At 36.5% G+C, this 21,311-nt stretch overlaps 1 pseudogene; it reads left to right on the top strand.

Moving 5' to 3' along the window:
* The first annotated feature begins 11,865 nt into the window (after nt 1-11,865).
* Nucleotides 11,866-14,973, top strand: LOC124108818 (zinc finger matrin-type protein 2-like; annotated as a pseudogene).
* Nucleotides 14,974-21,311: the final 6,338 nt, after the last annotated feature.

The raw sequence follows: 21,311 nt of genomic DNA, 5'->3' as shown, positions 1-21,311 counted from the left end.
TTGTAAAGAGCCTGTATATGGAAATGATTAAATAAATTATGGTATAGTCCCACTAAATTGATAAATAGTTCTTAAAAGGAATGAGGCAGACTGAAATACATTAGCATCAAAGGGTCCATAAGGCATATTAAATGATGAAAGTTACATAACAATGATGCTAATTGCTCACATATACATGTACACCCAGATATGTAAATGGATAGATGCATAAGAAAAGCTCTGTGATTTGATATTGAATGTGCAGAGGTAAGCATGAGTTGGGGCTGGAGATATGAAGAAAATAACATAGAGCAGATATTTGCTTTTTACATTACATATTCTTGTACTGTTTTAGGTTTTTTAAGTGTGTTTTTCTAAAATTAAAATAATAATTTACTCTAACCAGAAAAAAAAATGATGATTTGGATTAATACCTCTGAAGTTTTGCAGAATTTAGATTGTCTTCTCCCGGCTGCCTAGTAGGACCCAACTTAATCGTATTGCTTTATAAGTCACAGCTGCTCCAAAACCAAAATCCAAATACTAACCTTCCTTGAATCTGGGGCTCCTGGGTGACTAGAAACCTCCCAACCATTCAACAAGCACCTGGTGCCAGCCTCTCACCTGTGCTTCTATCAGACTATGAAGTTGGAGCACCTAACACCACATTGTGATTATTTCCCCAACCCATCAGTGAACTTGTTTGTCTTATTTACTATTTAGTAAAGAAGATATTAGAGATTTTCATGCAAAAATGCAACTCAGAACAAAATGGAATTAAGAGGAGGTATCTCTGGGATTCGCCTCTCTTCATCTAATAAATGCTGTGGGAATGTGAGCCATTTCCATAATTCATAGGCATCCTGTGATATGCAAGGTTATTTTTGAATTTGTTTCTCCTGTAGGAAAAGATTTCCTTCCTAAAATTAGATTGTGAATCTACTTCCAAAGCCACTAATCAAACATAAGTTAAAGCTCCTTAAATAAGGGAGAGAAATTTTTAGAGCTATGAAATCATTAGAAATAGGTCACCAAGAGCTTCAATAAAACTTCAGAAAAAGGTTATAATAAAAAAAGGTATTCTCATTAAGAAGCTGTAAAGAAATCCTGCTATCAAACAGGGGGGAATATCACATATGCAAAAGCAGCAAAATATAGTCTATAAAGTCATTTAATGAAGCAGAAATTTGTATCTATGCCATATCTAATGTACTTCTTGAAAAACTCCAGCATATTCACTAATTATGAACCATATATTATACACAGTTATTAGGGCATTATTCAGCAGTAGAAGATTTAAAGTCAGTTGTCTCCTTTACCATAGTTAGCAAAGAAATATTGGCACATATATGATCTGCTTAAATAGGTTAGAAAATAGGAGGGAATTTACTAACTAGCCCTTTAATTATGCAAACAGAGTTTCCATAATTCTGAAACTGAATTCTGTGACACCCACAGATTTCCCTATAATCTAGCTGTAAATAGTAATTACAGTGTTCATAGTAGAAAATGCTATATTTTAGATTGCAAAATAGTCTCTATTATTATCTCTTATATTAAGTCATTTGATAACTGTCTAAAACTTTCCTAGTAGGGTGATTTTTATATTCTTTTGAAGTCATATCTTTATTAATTTTTATGAAAATTGTAGGAAAAATTTGTTCAGCCATTTTCAAGTTAAGGACAATGGGGAAGGAAATTTGCTGTTGAACTTTAAAGCATTATATTTAGTAGGTCCTTGGTGGGTTGCATAATCAATTCAAGACTATGGATTAACAATCAAAGGGAGCTCAGATGCTGACCTACATTAGAGAAACCCTACACACACACACAAACAAAAATTCATCCTCCCTAGAGAACTGAAAGCCTTCCAGGTAACCTGCTAGCTAAGCAGAAGTCTCAGTATGAGCACAAGGAACCAGAAAAAAATCATTTTGAAAGCCACCACATTAAGGATGAGAAAAAGAGTAAGGCCTACAGACCTCAGCATTAGTTTTCAGACCTAGATAATAGGGCTGCAAGACAATGAGCATCTATTTGTTATGAAAATTTAAGTCTACACCTACTTGGGAACCACATTTGATGGGACATCATGCTTATCCTCAGGATGTTAAACACACCAATTGACAAATTTTATTGAGCCACATCAGAAGCAGGGTAATTTCAATAAACTTGAGTTTCACACCTGAATGTCCCACAATCATGTCAATCTGGTACCAGCACAAAACTTCACTTACCATATTGCCACCAAAATCTCCTCCATGTCCTGTGCTTCTTATCTCAACAAACACACCATCCATCTATCCAATTGATTGCTCAGGTCCGAAAATTAAGAATTGTTTTTGATAGTTCCTTATTTTCATCTTGCACATCCTATCACCAAGCTTTCAAATGTCTTCATTCATCCATTTCTTTCATCCCCACTGCCACATCAGAGTTCAGACCACCAAAATCACTTCTCTGGGTCTCAAGGTATATCTAAATAAGTAAAACACATGAGTCCTGAGGATCTCCTATAGACTTGTGTATAATTTTGTATTAAAATTTTCAAATTCTTTTTGTATCCTTTGCTGTCTAAATTACTGCAATAGCCTCCAATGTTCTCCCATCTTAAATCATTTTTTTTCCATTCCAATCTCTGCTCTGCACTGTAGAGGAAATGCACTTTTTGAAACACAGATATGATCACATTCTTCCATTGTTTAATAACTTCTAAAGGTGCCATGTTTCTCTTGAGATTCAGTCTCAACTTTTAATCATTATTAACATTTTATGTAGACTACATACATTTTACAATTTACATAGAACTTGCTTAGCTACTGCCTTTATATCATAGTCTTTGAACATACCAAAGTGTGTCCCCTCACCCCAATACTTCCTATTCTCTATTTTCAAGGAAGGTTTTTTGCAGTTAAATCAACAATGCTGGTCACCATTGTGTCACTTAGCAGGCATTTCATAAATATTTATCAAATGAGTAAATGAGCAATATACTATACATCACTACCTCAGATCCAAGAGTAGTGATCAGAAGCCTATGAGGAAACAATCTAACAAGAAAAGCTACCAAAAGATTCCTGGAATTAAAACGAGTTCTCATATTCATAAATAATTATACTGAAAAGAATTTTGATGAGTCATTAACAGGAAGAACAGTCATTAAGTTCCCCTCTAACTTTCTCCCTCCCTTTAAAATATGCATGTTTTTCAGTGTCCTATGGCTTTGAAGAGGATGCTTGATATAATATATGTGTCCTAACTGATCATGTTCTATCTGCCAAACAATAACAACATACAAATGTATCTAATCTGGTCCTGAAAGTAGGTGATCCCTTCTGTTTCCCCAAAATACTATTTTTTGATAGATTTTTTTTTTCATTCATTCACAAGCATAGAATCTGACAAACTTTGAAGTTTTCCCTGTGCTTGCTTCTCTACTATAATAGTTAACTTTATGTGTCTACTTGACTGGGATACCTAGATCAAATATCATCTCTGGTTGTCTCTAAGGGTATTTCCAGGTAAGAGTGATATTTCCAGATAAGAGTAGTATTTGAAACAATGAATTCAGTAAAGCAGGCTGCCCTCCCCAGTGTGGGAAGGCATCGTCCAGTCTGTTGAGAGCTTGAAAGAAGAAGAAGCGGGATAAAGAGGAATTCACTTTTGCCTTTTTGAACTAAGACATGAGTCTTCTCCTGCACTTTCCAAGGGTTTATACCACCAGTAGTTATTCCGGGTCCAAAATTGTTTCACCAGCTATCTTGGATCCCCAGTTGCAGACAACAGATAGTGGGACTTCTCAGACCAGTAATCACATGAGCCAATTCCTCATAACACATTTATATAGATACATATCTAGATATATGTATATCCTATTGATTCTGTTTTTCTGCAAAACCCTTACTGTTATACCTACCACCTTCATATATTCTGACCAGGTAACCAGGACAATATTTTCCCCAATTATTCTGACAATTACTTTCTATATATTAATACTTAGATTTAATTTGGTGCTAAAATAAACCTTTCAATAACTGGTTACAAATCATTACAATTTATTTCAATATACTTATTTGAGAAAAGTTCAATTGAATACTTACTTTATGTTGGTAGGCCATATAACACATGCTACGTTAACAAAATTTGTTCTATAAGCATTTTTTCATTTAGGGACATACTTTAATAATGCTTCCTATTACTAAATAAAATTCTATATATCTTTTTATACAGTTTATGTATTTTTTGTTAAATTCTCCAAATACACATAGATGATAGATACTAACATACACACACACACATATATATTTGAGTAAGATTTAAATAAGTAGATATAGACACATTTAAATGTCATGTTCATATACATTTTTTTTAAAATCTCATATACTGATACATAAATTATATTGGCTGAATTACCATGGTTTTCATAATTTAATTGTTTTAGTTTTAACAGCTCAGAGAGTAGGCCTTCCATCCATTACCATTTTTGTCAATATGCTCTTAATTCTCGTTTTTACCCTCTTCTAGGTGAATTTTCATATGGTTTCAGTTTCCAGATAATTATATAAGGGTTTTGAGCAGAATTATATTAAGAATTTAAGTTAATTTGTGAAGAATTGACATCTTGACCTTGTGTAGCAATCCATGAGACTTTCAGTAATGATGATCAGAGACATTCTGCTGTTATCTATGTTTATTCTTAGTTTGCTAATGAAAACTCCATATCCCACAAAATAGTAACATGAGCAATTCATACATGTAACTATGGCTTATTCTAAAAAAATCAATCTATTTCAAAATAATGAACAAATTTAATGAAAAAATCCCTATATTCAAAAAACAACACCAGATATGCAATGAGGTACAAGATTTAACACAGTTGACTGGCTAGAGGAAGTCATACTTACACAGAATTCAAAAGAAACAAGAATTCTCTTTCAATCTTTTTATAAAAGAGTGATCATCTGTGAGTCCTCACTCCAAATATCAATAAATTTCATCTACTTCCTCAGTACAGAATAGAAAAAAATTAAATCCTAGATAAAACTGTGTTTTAAACTGAGAAATTATGAAGAAAGTGAATAAATTAAAATAGTTTGATTAAATATAGGCAGATTGCAACAAAAATTATCTTGTCTGCTTTTAGTAGCCTCATAGATTTTGAATCTATGCTGAGTAAAAAAGTATAGTCTATTGTTATACCTTGACACCAAAGATTTTGTTTATTTTATTATAAATTTATACCTATATATTAATATGTATATTTAAGTATTAATAGTACTTAGCTATCAGAACTGGAGAATTTTTCAGAATATGGGACTCTAATTTGTGAGTCCTAAGTAATATTTTTCTGAATACTCAAAAAAGTGAAAATAATGCAAGCCATAGTTTGACTTTTGATCAATATACATATTCCAAATTGTCAGTATGCTCTCATTAAGGTCAGAATCTATACCTTATTTATCTTTTTACCACCAGTATTTAAAACTGACCAATCTTACATACATTAAATTTTTAAGTAGATAGTGAGAAAAATGGCATGATCCTTGGAAATAGAAGTAATGAGCAAATGTGTCCGTGTGTGTGTGTGTGTGTGTGTGTTATTGTAACCTAATATAGAAATACATATGACCAATGTGAGTTCATGCTTTGAAAAGTATAAAAGTAATTGGCTTGAAATTAACAAAGTTACTGACATTTTAAAAGGCCATATGCAAGAGAAAAAACACAGAATTTTTTACTAAATTGTAGGGCAAACCCTTAACAATTATGTCTGTGCATATATCCATATAACTATAGAAGCCAGAAGTTTTTAAAACTAGTTAAGAATCACTAGTTGACCTTTCCCTATCAAACTAAGAGCTACACCTTTATTAAGACACCCTTCAAAAACTACAAACTGCATAGGCATGAAAACGGTATGCACCCAAAGACTTTAAAAGGGGTATAAATCACAGGTGTCTCCAGCCTATGACAGGCCCCCATAGACTTTGCCCCTTGAACAGCTCTTCACATTTTTGCAGTCTGTTCTAGAAAACATAAAAAGGAAAGAATATTTGTGATTTTGACCTGAAATAATAATAACAGTGTTTTTTAACAAACAGAAAGATGCCACTCTTCAGAGATAAATAAAAATATTAGTATTGGAATCACCATACAGGGTCCCATAGATGGCAAAAAATGCCAACACAGCCAAGAGAAAAATCTAAAAGTCCTCATTGCAAGTCACCATTGGGGCATTTTCTAATATAACCTTTTCATTAATGAATTAAAAGTTTGAGTTTATAACAGTGTTTGTTTTGATATGTTAAGTAGCTGCACAAATGATGAATGATGACTGATGTCTACTGGATGATGTCTACTCTTTGATGGAGCATTCACCAACAGCATAACTTTGTCATAACTGTGTCTTCTTCATAACTGTGCTAGTCCTGCGTACACGTACCACAAAGCAGAAGATGTCAACAAGTGCTGAAGTAGCCATTCTTTTCCATACTGTCCAAGCCTCCTTTCAGGGAAGCCTCTTTTCCATCTTTCATGTTGTTCAATATCCAATGGAAAAGATGTCATTGATGGTTAAGGTATTGTGGCATTGAGGGTGATCCTGGTCTAGAACTCTCTGGCCCATGACATGACAGAGAATGGTGAGAGGAACACAGAAAAGTATGTATGGCCTGCCTGTGACTCTGCCAATATATCACTCTCTGTACATGATTTAATTGTTCTGTGCTTTTCAAGGGTGGTACAGAATGTTCTTGTCCTAATCTCCTTAAGAAGCAAGAGTACTAAAAGGTAATTTAAGAAAATATGTCTCAGATATTCTCAAAAGCAATTAAGAGACAGGAGGGGAGTTAGGGGAAATGTGGCACTGTATGGAGAGAGAGTCACAGAGACCATAAATGTATGAAAAAGTTATACCTTCCTCAGGTCACAGTCTCATCTGTTTCAGATATTCCAGATTATTTATAAGAAAAAGGCAGAACTCGATAGAAAAGATGGGCAAGAGATTGCAAAGAAATATTTATAGAAGAGGCTATTCAAGTGTTCATCACTTGTATTAAAGAAGGCACATCTTTATTTATAGGCAAGGAGATATAAAGCAACACTTCTAAAACAGAAAATGCCAAGGATTAACTACTCTTAAGAACAAGAGGCCGTCACATGCTAGTGACAGAAATAGAAAAACATTCCAAAATGGTTTATCTGCTTCATGTTATCTACTCAAGTTAAAGATGTCATCACGTCTAGTGACCCAGCAATTCCACATCTAGATATATACTAAATATATACACACATTAACCAAAGGACATCCAAGAACATTCATAATGGCATTATTTGTGATTGCTGAAAATGAAAAATAACCCAAATTTCCATCAAGTAGATTATGGTACACTCATATGATGTAACACACCACAGCCATCAAAATGAATAAACTATCCCCATAGGCAACAACAGCAACAAACCTCGCAAACACAATTTAGAAAGAGAATCTGGGCACAAAGAATACATTATGTATAACTTCATTTACATAAAGCTAAAAAGGACAGGGGAAACTATTACAGTGTCAGAAGTGGGAACAATGGCCTCCTCTGGGGGGGAGGAAGAGCACAGAGCCTGGGAAGGCACAGTAGGGTGCTGAGGTGCTGGCAGAGTTCTGCTTGAGTAGGGAGGTGGATCTCACAGTGAGTGCATTTTGGAATAATGCAGTTGAACCTATGATTTCTGTACTTTTATCTGTGTAATATACTTCAATTAATAAGTTTTCTTTTTGTTTTTTAAGGAGTAGTCAAAATCTTTCTTTGGAGAAAAAAGGAAAAAAAAGGATAAAAAGAAAAGTCTTTAATTTGATCAATTCTGATCAAATGATAAACCTTTTATAAAAACAATCTAAAATGACCTAATTTTTTTTAAATTAAGCCTGCACAATTATCCTTTTACTAGTAAGATTGACCAGTTTAAAAAATAAACAAAGTAAGAGACTGAGTGACCAGTTCAAAAGGTAAAGATCAGTAAGTTCCTGGGCTGGCGGAAGAACCCAGGGTCCTTCTATTCCAAGCCCAGTACCACTTCTGTCTTTACAAAAGTGCTTTGAGGTTTAAAAACAATTTTGATTCCCATCTTTAATCCACCAAGAAATTGTGTGCAATAGGATAAATATGGCAGCCCCATTGTGTTTCAGGTAAATTAAGTGCTGGAAGGTGGCTGTTGGCTACACCACCTTCCTGAAAAGCTTCAAGACCTCTCTCATGCCTACAGGCCCCTCCTGGGGATATCTATTTCCAAAGTTCTCAGGGATTTGAATAATATGACACTGTGATCTGGCTTCTGCCATTACAGAGTGGTTGAAGGCACAAGTTTTAAAGGTGGAGCTGAGTTTGAGTCATAGCTCTGTCAGTGTTTAACTTCCATATCTGCACAATAGCAGTAAAGGATATTGTTTACCTGCCTCCCAGGGCTGAGATGAACAGATGTGTGAGATCTGACATTAAGTTGAATGACTAATAAGAATGTCCTTGATAAAGATTTTTGGTTTTATTGGTGTAATATCAGATGACTGTCTTAACTCAAAGTCACATAAAGACCTGTGACCTCTGACGTAGCCTGAATGAGATCAATGCTGGAATTCTCTCCTGCCTGGTCAGCCCACTGCCCACTCTCTGTGACTGGGACAGATGAATTTGTGGAGAGAGTTGGAAGTCAGTGAGGACAGAAGTTGAAAATCTATATTAAGGAGGAAGACTTCATCAAGTGACAGGAGCCAACTAGGTAGAAGCCATGGAAGAAAGAAGTAAGCAGAGAAAACCTTGTTTGCAGCACTGAGCAAAGAAAGTGACAGAGATGATTGAGAAAACAAGCAGGGCCCCTGCATACCAGTGGTGAGCAATAGACACCACGTTGCTGAAGGAAAAGACTTCTCAGTCACTGCCATCAGAGCTTCTGCAAGAAGACTGGAGGCTACCGGGGAGAGGGGATGAAGCTCAGGTTCCCTGTGAGGCTTCCCGTGGCTTCTGAGAACAATCTCAGTTCTCTGCCCATTGCGTGGTTAGGCTGAGGACATCAATGCCCCCCACCCAGCCCAAAAGCACTTTAACACCTGAAATACAAATTAGAGAAAGATGAACGATAAAGGGTATGTCTTAAAGCCAAGTAGGTGGACCAGAATTAGATTAAGTCAATGGATAACGGTTCAAGTTTATATGGGAAGGCACTTAACTTTTACCTAATGAGTGTTATCTGTAATCTTCTTAAGCTTGTCCATCAAAGACTGACTGTTCAGTGAGCAAATTATTTCTAAATCTAAAGAACAGTTGATAAGATTTTCTTAACTATCCATATAGAGAAAATGTCTGGAATTGGTCCACTCAACCACAAATCCAGGAGTTACTATTAAGTCCCCAAATGGAACACAACCCCAGGACAGAATAAATAGTCTTCCAAGTCTACTCAGAGGTGAGCTAATTTGAAAAGGAAAAGCAAATATCACACATACTAAAAGATCTACACTTAGACCAAAGATTTGGTCTCAAGTACAAAAGAATCACCACATTAATTATTTAGGTTTTGTTTATAAAAGAAAATTCATAGAAAAATGGAGATAAGTAGTTCTAGATGTGAAAAAAAAAAAAAAACACCAGGAAATCTAAAAAATACCTCTCCCAGATACTGTAATGTTTGACTCTTAGGGGTGAAGTTCTGAATGTTAAATAGATTTTTCCTTAGACTACTATGTAAATTAACATTTCAGCTATTTTAAGTCCTTTGGCTTTCATTCCCCTCCAAGTAGGTGGACATGCAGAAAAAGATAATCTGCAAAATTATTTAAATAAATAGAATGTAAACTTATTGTGTTATATTTTCAAAATGAATATTACAAATTCTTTTCTGGATGTTTTCTGAGAAATATTTTACCATTATAGATGCTATGACTACTGATAATTTGAGGGTCACACACGAAAATCATATCTGCTACAATTGTAAAAAATAATAACTGGGTTGTGAACAAGAGCTATGCTCATTTTGTTGCATTTAGAATAATGTAGCAGTGCCTATAACAAACAAACAGTGGACAGGCTTGGTTCTGCTGGATTTAGATTAACCTTTACAAGCAATGCAGAATTAGATTATGAAAATAAATTGAAAATGGCATCTCCTTAGACTCACTTTGTACTCTGCATTTTCTTAAGCTTTTATGTGACTGTCAAATATTAGTTCAGGACTCCATTTGTATTTATAGCATTTTATCTTTTTTTTTTTTTTTTAAGATAAGCACCAGTCTTCAGAGAAAGCTTCTGCCTACTGGATACCAAAAAAAAAAAAAAAAAAAAAAACAACTCTTTCCTGAATGGTTGATGTTTCAAATATGAGCACAGATACCAGATGGCAAAAGGGGTAAAAAGAATTCAAGTTGTTTCATTGTTCAATGATAAGGATTTTTCCATCCACTGGTTCAATACTAACTTGGTTTACATTCACTTAGAGCCAATACAATTAAAACTCTATTTGAAGTGAAATGTTTCAGAGAGAAAAAAATAAGTAAGTACTCCCTGAGAAATCTTTCCATGGGTTACACCCATCATGTAAATAGCTAAGCTTTTATGTGTATACAAATGTACACACATGATAAAACTAAGATATCAAATACATTTTGAAAAGTTCCAATGTCACAGACTTAAGTCATTCTAATGAAGATTACTTCACTTCTGGTAATTGAAAAGTGAGTGGACGTCTGCTAGAATTTAGAGTCATGGTGACATAAATGTATCCAAAGTAATAATATACTGGAATGACCATCACAAAGGATGAAATGGGAAACCACTTGAGCGAACAATAAGGTGACAGTTGATAAGAAAATAAGTTTGAATGGATGATCCACTGAGATCAAAGGGCAAGTGATGCAGGGAACTAACAGTGGCTAAAAATGACATCTCCGAGGACAGCGAAGAATTTATACACTGAAATGGTTCAAAAGAGGAAAGAAGTACCCAGAAACAATGAGAGTTCATGAGAATAAGACTCAAGCAAGTATCACAAACAAGGAGTTCCAATATCCCTCTGTCTAGTTGACCTACTGAATAATGTCCACATGACCGTTTCACAGAAAGAGATCCTACTCAAAATTACATAGTCATAATATTTTTACAGAGTAATCTCCCCTTTTGTCCTGAAAACTTAAATTGGCTATTTCTTTTGTACTTAAAAGCTCCTCAGGAAATTAGCTGAGTCAATATGGTGGAATAAAGTAGGTCACTTTCCTGGCTGCTCCGTGGTATGAACCCAAGAAAGCAGAAAGGCAGCTTCTCAGCAAGGTGGATAAAAAAATTCGAGGGACGGGGGTGGTTTGCCAGGAATTAATACTGGATGGACATTCAAAGCAGATCAGTGACTCAGGAGGTTGGATATAATAAAATAAGGAAGAAATCCTCAGGGCCATGGACACTCCCACTGCTACTGAACCGGTTGGAGCCATCCCCCCTGGAACAAAGTGAAGGCATAAGGGAATTAAAGGAATCTGCATTTTTAGGAGGCCTGGAGTGAGTCTGGGTACAGAGAGATTGGAGATCAAAGACACTGCCCCACTAAACTGAAAGCCAGCCGTGTTGCCCAATATCCTTGTGTAAAAAGAAGCCACATCTCTCCCAGCTGCCCAAGAAGGATAGAGGAAGAAACCAGTTTATAACCACAGAATTGGAGCCAGTAGCTGGGGGAGAGTCTATTCCTGGCAAACCTGAGCTTGGCCCAGGCCTGACAAATCCATACAGCATGACATAGTGTGCCTAAGTGACCAGGAGAAAATCAAATGTGGAGAGAGGTTTACATAGGGGAATACAGATTGTGGAAACCCATCAAGCTCCTCCTGCTCCCCCACAGCATGGCCACTTATAGGGCCAGATGGTCCGGGAAAGACAGGCCTGGCAGGAAATTCGAAAGGGTGAGGGTAGGAGTGATTGAGTTTGGAGAGGGAACCCGCAAGACCAGAAAACATGGGGTCTGCAGATGATGGTGAGAGCTAAGGATTGGCTCCTCCAGTGCATGAGTAGAATCCAGGGGAGATCCCTGAGATGTGGTCTCCCATTGAGGCCAGCAACTGCTGGGCCCTGGAGCTGTGATGATTTAAAATCTTCAGATCAAACACCATTCAACAAAGAACCTGGAGCCTACCTAAGCCCAAACCATGCTTTCAGGAGCTCAATCTATAGGATTTCTTCTTACACTCCAGCAACTCTACATTGAGGGTAAAGCAGACATCACACTCCATCCAATCCCACCTGATGCTGCTGAGAAGGGAATCTGAGAATTTTTTGAACTCCCACAGAAATAATCCTAACTCTTCATCCAGATCTTTTTGTTGTTTATGATGTTAATCTTTGCCTGTTTAATTTTCTCTGTTTAATTTTTACATCAATGGTTCATGGTCACATAAGTATTCAAATTTGTTTCTTTTTTTCTAATTTCTATTCGTTTTTTGAAGGTAGTCATTTTTCATGGCTCAGTCTCTTGAGGGCTGGGATGTTTGATTAGTGTTTTTCAGTTTTGTTTTATATTATTTTATTTTTTTAAATTTTTATTTTATATGTTTTTCTCTCCCTTATCTGTTTCTCTTGATTCTCTTTCTCTGTTTTCTTCTGCTAATAGCCAATCTCAATTGTTTTCTCTTTCCCTCTTCCTTTAATTTTATACTCCTATTTTTTTCTCCTCTCTCATAATCATCACAGCCTACATCACTTCTGTTTCCTCTCTGTCCACCATTCATAATTGTAAATCCTTTTGCAAACTTACTGTTTTTACTATGGGCAACAACTAATCACATCATTTCTCTTTATTGTGACAATTAACATTGTAGATGTCATAGCAGAAACTATTTAGTTTAATGCTTTATACTATTCGCATTGGTGGTTGTTGTTATTTGTGTAGTCCTAATCCATGAGCGAATGGAAGCCTTCAGGGACACTATAAGTCCACAGGGTAGAAACTCTACACTGCCTAAGATCCATATTGTTAGGTGGGTAGACACACCCACACACACCCACAAAAAAAAAAAAAAACATGAAAAAGCAAGGGAACAAATCTCCCCAGACAAACCAAAATACTTCATAACAGAATCCATTGACACCACAGAGGAAGAAATGTCAGAGACGGAATTTATAATTCCTTATAAAAACTGAACTGCAAGGTAAAGAGTGACATAAACAGTGAAATCAGAAAGAAAATACAGAAAGTGAAAGATCACTTCAATAGAGATAGAGATTCTGAAAAAAGTCAAGCAGAAATCCATGAAATGAAGGGATCAATTCCAGCCTCTTGTAACCACCCTTCTCCTGTTTCTATAAGTTTGGTTGTCTTAGATTCCACATGTACAATGTTTTTAATTCTGTGATAGTTTGTTTTACTTAGCATAATGCCCTCGGTTTTGTCACATTATCAAAAATAGATGGCAAACAGATATATGAAAAAAAATCTTTGGGGAAATACTAATTAAAATCACAGTGTTACATCACCTCATATGTGATAATAATAGGATGGCTATTATCAAAACTATGACAAATAAGAAGTGTTGACAAGAATGTGAAGAAAAGAGGACTCTGTACACTATTGGCAAAAATTTAATAGTATAACCATTAGTATAGCCATCCGGGCATGGTGGTGCTGCTGCTGTAATCCCAGAGGCTCTGGAGGTTGAGACAGGAGGATAGCAAGTTCAAAGCCAGTCTCAGTAAAGGTGAGGCTCTAAGCAACTCAGTGAGACCCTGTCTCTAAGTAAAATACAAAATAGGCTGGGGATATGGCTCAGTGGTTAAATGCCTCTGTGTTCAATCCCCAGTACCCATGCCCTCTATGAAAAACTATTAAGGTTTCTCAAGAAACTAAAAAATAAGATGATTGATTACCTTATAACTCAGAAATCTCACTTCTGGGTATAAATCCAAAGGATTTATAATAGTATGTAAATGAGATACCTGCACTCCCATGTTTATTGAAGTATTGTTCTCAATAGCCAAGTTACAGGAATCAAACTATCTATTCAATGAATGAATAGAGAGGGAAATGAGGTGTACATATGTACACAATGGAATACTATTCAGGCTTTCAAAAAATGAAATTCTGTCTTTAACATTGGAGAATCTGGTTGTAATATGGCTAGAAGATTTGCATTAATTGAAACACATGTTTTGTTAATGTTACATATTGATTTTTAATTTGGAGTTCTTAGGACTTCATGGATCTTAATGTTCATCTCCCTCTCCAGATTTCTGGAGTTTTCTGTCATTATATCTTTTTCTAAATAGTTTAATGTATTTTAATAGCAAATTTACAGTAACAGCACAGAACACAATCAACATTAAAAACAGATAGCTGTGAGAATCCAAAACGACACTTACGGAGGTGATCTTGCCTTATAGCCTCAGACTGCTTTTATGGAATTTGGGTTTTAGCCAAAAATAGGACAAAGATGAATGAGAGAATCTCCCTAAGGAGAGGCTCAAGGAAGAGCAAAAAAAAGAAGGATGAAAAACCAGTGCACTTCTATAGCACAGGGACTAGAAAATGGACTTGAAATCTAAGCTTGGAAGAAAATAATCATTTATAAGACCACTCCAAGGTCTGAGATGGGAGGGTATTACTACCATGTCTGTGACTGTGTGATGGAAGACTGAATCAACTTCCTGGATCTCATGAATGGTAGGGAATGTCTATGAAACCCGGGTTTGTCTCTGCATGTGGAACATTCCTCCCTAGATCAAGTGAAGAAACATTTTGAAGTCAACGAAAAAAGATGGAAGAAAGCTGAAGGACTGTGATTTTGAGAAGAGGTTGAAGGAACTCAGAGAAGAGGAGGAAATGGCTAGTGTCCACAAGAAAGAGTCACAGAAGGAGAAGGAAAAAAGGGCTGAGGAAGACTTGATATTTGAAGAGGAGGATGAGATGGCAGCTGTGATGAGCTTCTTTGGCCTTAGTTTCACCAAGAAGAGTTACGGAGACTTTCTGTGCTTGGCCTAACTTTGGCCTTTGCAGGACCTAACTTTGTGTGTGTTGTAGGGAACATTTCCTTTTAGTTACAGGTGAAAGTCCTTAAGAGTGTCAATGGGCAGGGCTAGTTAGGGGTATTTCCCTTAGTACAGGGCACAGAATGCAGAGGTAATGCTGAGCATATTGCTATAGCCTCAGTATATCACAAAAGTCACAAAACCTCTGTCCATATGAGTTCCCATTAAAGATGTTCCCTTCTGAGTTTGCTTTCCCAAAACTTCCCTTGCGTCTCACTGTCTTCATCTATCCAACTTCTGGTCTGACATTCCTACTTTTGTCCTGTGTTCTGACTTGGTTTAATTTTGACCTTTCTTCATCCTACAGCAGAGGGGTTTTCTGGGTCCCCAGTTTCCAGTTGATGGCAATTTTTTGACCAGCCCCTCCTCCCATCCTGCCTTATGCATGCATGTGTAGTTCTGCTTAGGTCAATGGTGTGAGTGGATGCATATGCAATCTTAGAGGGGACCTGAGCTGGAATCTTAGAGCATCATCCTAGGGCCTGATGTTCTTGATTTCCTTAGTGCATGTAATAGGAAATTAAATGGGATGGATTTTTTTTGTAAAAATAAATTAAAAATAAAAACATGTAGTTGCATGCAGAACAACTCAAAAATGTAAAGTGAATGGATGAAATCTACTGTATGACAAAATGCTAACCATTTAGTTGCTACCAATAAGAAATCTACTTATTTTTTTAAAAATCCAAATGTTCAGAAAACTTCAACAAATTTACTTATAATTGCCATAAAGTTGGATTGATAAAACTTGTTCACCTAACCATTTTGACTTGCATTAATACTTTACATATCTGCATTTGTAATAAGGATTCACATACAAATGAAAATAGAAAAATGCCAATACCTGATTTCCTATTTTTCCAGTCTCAGTCATAAACTTAAGTATCTTTTGACCCCAGGAGATTAAAAAAAACATATCTAACATTCAGAACTACCAATAACAGGAAGAAGATTTTTAAAAATCATGCACATTCTCCACATATGGGACATGCTAATTGGATATCTTTTGGCATAACTGTTGCTAATTTGGCACAGACCGCACGCAGGTTGGTGTCTACAAAAAGGCCAACTAGATAGGTCTTGTTTGCTTCCTGCATATTACCAAGACCTACACTCCAGAAGCATCAATCTGTTTTGAAGTCCTGAGCAATTTCTTACTCTAATTTCCCAGAGAGCTACAGTACCAGGCCAACAGTGATGAGGTTTCTCTGTCCATCCAGTAGAGGGAGCACTGCAGCCCCTTACCAGGGGCTTTTGTAGCCAAGTTCTTCCTGGGTACTTTTCCACTAGTTGATTTGCTGGCAGTCTGCTTTGTAGGAACCATGTCAAAGAGACCTCTTTACTTATCCCTATCTCATTTGGCTGCAGTTCAGTAAGCTAGAGGTGGTAATGGCCTTATAGAGCAATGGTGGCACTGTGGAGGCCAAAAACACAATCCTGTCATTATTTATTTAAATAAGCTTTCCACTCCTTTTTCTTTCCCTATTCTTTCTGGAAATTCCATAATATACATATAGCTTCACTTAACAGTGTCCCAGAAGTCCTATAATCTATCTTTTTTTTCTTGATTTTCCTCTAACTGGGTAATTTCAAATGCCCTGTCTTTCAGCTCATGACTCCTTCTTCTACTTGAGACTTCCATTAAAGCCTTCTATGGAAATTTTGGTTAGTCATGTATTCTTCATCCCCAGTATTTCTGTTTGGTTCTTTTTTGTTTTCTATTTCTTCATTGAACTTCACATTTGTTCATGTGTTCTTTTATCTGATTTAATGTAATGGTCTGTGTTATCTTACAGTTCACTGAACTTGTTTATGATGATTATTTGGAATTCTTTATCTGGCCATTCATAGTTCTCCATTTCTCTAAGTTTAGTTATAGGTGCTTTATTTTGCTTCTTGTATGGTAACATGTTTATCTAATTATTCATTATCTTTGTGGGTTTGTGTTGGTGTCCGCACTTAGAAAAGTCGGCACCTCTTCCAGTCTTTACAGACTGGCTTCAACAATGAAAATCCTTCACCAATTGGTCCATCCAGAGAATATGGGAAGTCTAGCTGACAGAGTGTCCAGACAGGCTGGCCACTGGAGTCTCAGATAAGCTTGGTTGGTGCTAAGGTCATTGATTCAGCAGGCCAGGCATGCAGGCTTACAGTATCCATTCTCATGCCTAGGTTCATAGGTGCTGGTCTAGTATCAGGGATCCTGGGAGCTAACCTGGAGTCTGAGTCCACGGGAGAAGACCTGAAGCCTGGGTCTATGGTGGCCAGGCTGGCACTGGAATAAATCTAAAGCTTGGGTTTGTGGGGTCAGGCAAGACAATGGGGTTTGCTGTGGTGAGCCTAACTCTAGAATCTCTGGGTAATTATGGTGTGCACTTCATTCTCCTCCAATCTGAACATTTTATCTCTGTCCATTATATGTTGCATGGACTTGGAGGAGGAGCAATGCAGGTAATATGCAGATGACCTCCCTATTTCCTTTAATGGAACTTTTCTTATTTTTGTGCTCTACCAGGTATTGTAATTCTCACCTGAATCCCCTAGCTTTTGTGAAAGCATTTTGTGCACAGATATTATTAAAATTGATGTTTTTGTGAGAGGACAAGATGCATACACTCCTATTCCACCATCTTCAGTGCTACTCCTCTTTAGTTAATATCACTTCATAGTTGGGCACAGCAGCATTTGTCAATAATTCCAGTGACTAGGAGGGTTGAGACATTAGGATCACGAATTTGAGGCTACTTAACAACTTAACAAGATTTTTGTTTTTCAAAATAAAATTTAAAAGGACTGGAAGTGTAGCTCAGAGGTTGAAAACCCATGATTATTGGGGAAAAAACTATAATTGTGAATTCTCTACATTCATAATAAGCTTATAAAGATTAAAATATTGTTTTTTATCCATTTTTTGCAAAGAGCTTACCAAATCTAAGTTACACTCTAGTAAAGGGTAACAAATATTATGGATGAAAGAGAATACTTTCTCCAGTCTGCAGCAGAGTTGTATCTGTTGCCGCAGTCTGGCTGGGCACAAATCACGAGCCACTGAAGCAGGAACAAACTTTATTTTTGAACTCCACCAGCAACTCCTCCCGCACGCTATGTGGCTCGTCCAGGAACCAGCCACTGGAAAATTCTACTCCGGAAATCCCTCCTCCTGCACTTCCCCAACCAATGGGAACTCTCAGGGAATCCCCGGGAATCCCCACGAGAACTCCAAAGTAGCAGGAGAACTCAAAAGTAGCGGCGGAGGCGGATAGTAATGCCTCGCCTGTCAACAAATACTGTTGGCAAAATGCCAGGGGCCATACCAACTCGGCTGTGGCTCTCAGCATCTCCCCACTTCTGTTTAATTAAACAACAAGCAATGTGGCTTAGGGACCGTGCCTGTTAGGTTGTCCAATACAACATATGGTCCTTACTCGTCATTGGATGAGCTGACCTCTAGGCGTCAACCTCCTGTCTTAGGTTGGTACCACTGCAATTGGATCATACCCGTCACTGACTACCGGTCCAGCATACAGCCATACTTGTGGATAGGGCTTTGCCCCAGTGCGGGGGTGAGGTTCTTTGCCTCACCTCTGTTGGCCCCCAAATTTGGGCTTGGTGACAGTAGGGGGGGTGAGGTTCTTTGCCTCACCTCTGTTGGCCCCCAAATTTTAGACCATCACTAGTAGAAGGGAGGAGGATGCAAAATGTCACGACACTAAGCCAATTGAGGGCTCCTTTGAAAAATTGTACCACCGGTGACACCATCAGCAAAGATACTCCAGCACTACCACAATTCGCTGCACCAACAGATAGTTCACAATGCATACAAGTGATACATAGTCCAGGCAAGTTCTGTAAGCAGTTCAAAGCAGAGGAATCCATCAATATGTCCATTTCCTCCCAAAGTAAATCGACTTCTTGATTGAGCATCACTTGTTGAGTTATTATTCATTGATGCATCAGTTTATACAGTTTGTTGTGATAACTATCGAAGAAGCTGTAGTTAGGTTTTATCTTTGTCTTCACCGGCACTGGGATGAAGATAGGAATTCTGGCAATGATGCTAAAAAAATTATGTAACATTCCAACAGGCACTAGGAAAACAATTTTTTGAACAATTTACATTATCCTGAACAGAATTATTAAATATAATGAAAAGGAAAGGTGAAAGTAAACAAACAGATCTGTTAACCTCCTTATTTGTACACATATTAAAACAATCCTCAATAGCTGTTTACCCAATTTAAATTAAACCATTTAAATCACGTGAATAAAAAAAAATTTGGATCCATTTTTTTCATGAGCGCTCCTCATATATGATATATGAACATACGCATATACAGACATACAACACCAAACACAAGTGTGCACACAAACGTACAACACATAAGACAATAGTAAAGGCCTTGTAGCTTTACACAGGTGAAATCTCCTTTGCAATGTTTAAAAACTCCAAAGTCAAAAAATAAAACTGATCAGGAAAACATTAGCCTAGGTCTGTATGAGCTCAAAAAATAAAATAGAAATTTATTATATGGGAAAAGGCAATAATAAAATAGATATTGAAAAAAGCATCCTGGTTAATCACTGTCGCAGATGTAAGAATAGCCAAACTGGAGCTCTGAATATCAGCTGTTATGGATTTGAGTCAAATCATCTTCTTTTTGATCTGTAGAAATCGCTTTGGTTAGTCTCTCTGGAATCCAAATCGGCTGTTGTTCTCCCTGTGGAAACACACAAACAGAACCCCGACTCCAGACAATCACTGGGTCAGGACCTTTCCATTGTCCTGTTAGAATATCCTTCCAAAGTACCTTAGGCTTATGTACATTTTTTGGACACATATGCCTTTCTGTAGCACTAAGCCCTGATGAATCCAAATTTAAGAAGTTTAGAATAAAAAGCGTTATTTTAAGTTTATCTTTGTGGGTTATATACCCCTTTCCAATTCCCTCTTTTTGCTTTAATAAGTACATTTTAATAGTTTGATGAGCTCTTTCAACTATGCCTTGTCCCTGTGGATTGTATGGGATTCCTGTTATATGAGTAATGCCAAATGATGAGCAAAATTGTTTAAAAGAGGTAGAAGTATAACCAGGACCATTATCTGTTTTTAACTGTTTTGGAACACCCACAGTGGCAAAATTTTGCAAGCAATGAGCTATAATATCTTTAGTTTTCTCTCCAGCATGAAGGGAGCCCATCAAAAATCTGGAAGAAGTATCAACTGTAACATGCAAATATTTTAATTTTCCAAATTCTGGCAAGTGTGTGACATCCATCTGCCAAATATGGTTAGGTATCAATCCTCTAGGATTGACTCCAAGATTAACTTGTGGTAAAAAGGTCACACAATTTTGACATTGTTTTATTATTTGTCTAGCTTGTTCCTTAGTTATTTTAAAATGCTTTTGTAAAGTATTAGCATTGAATGGAACTTTTTATGAAATTTTGTAGCTTCTTCTAGTGTAGAGAAAATATGTATGTCATGTGTAGTTTTATCTGCTAAATTGTTGCCCAAACTAAGGGCTCCAGGCAATCCTGTATGTGCTCTGATATGTCCTATAAAGAATGGATCTTTTCTGTCCCAGATTAGACTTTGTATAGTGGAAAACAAAGAGAAAACAGTAGAGGAAGGAGAAATCCTACCAGCATCTTCAAGGGATACTATAGCATTAACTATATACTGACTATCAGAAAATAAATTAAATATAGAATCTTTAAACATCAGAAAAGCTTATAAAACTGCATTAAGCTCTACCTTTTGAGCTGATTGTTTGGGTACTAAAAATGTAAAAGTTTGATCAGGGTAACTACTGCTGCTGTACCATTATTTGACCCATTAGTGAATACATTTGGAGCATTCATGATAGGGGTTTTTCTTGTCATTTTTGGAAAAACTACAGGATGCGAAGACCAAAAAGACAACAAAGGATTAGATGGTAAGTGATTATCAAATGAAACATTAGATTTACACATGATTATCGCCCAAGTATTTAACTCATTAGCTAACTCATCAATTTGATCCATAGTATATGAAGTAATAATTTTATTGGGAGAAATTCCAAACACTCCCTTTGCTGCTTTTATTCCTTTGAGTATTAATTGTCCTACAGCCTCAGGATACCTAGTAAGAATAGTGTTAGGAGAATAAGATAAATGTACCCACAATAATGGACCTTCTTGCCAAAATACTCCTGTAGGAATATTTTTTGTTGGTATTACAATAAATAATAAAGGCAAACTTATATCAATTCTATCCAAATGCATATTTTCCATATATGGTTCAATAATTTG

The sequence above is a fragment of the Marmota monax genome, unplaced genomic scaffold (assembly GCF_021218885.2).
Source record: "Marmota monax isolate L192 unplaced genomic scaffold, Marmota_monax_Labrador192_F-V1.1 WCK01_AAM20220418_F8-fsc00033, whole genome shotgun sequence".
NCBI classification, from domain to species: Eukaryota; Metazoa; Chordata; class Mammalia; order Rodentia; family Sciuridae; genus Marmota; species Marmota monax.
This window is presented reverse-complemented; position numbering and strand designations above follow the sequence as displayed.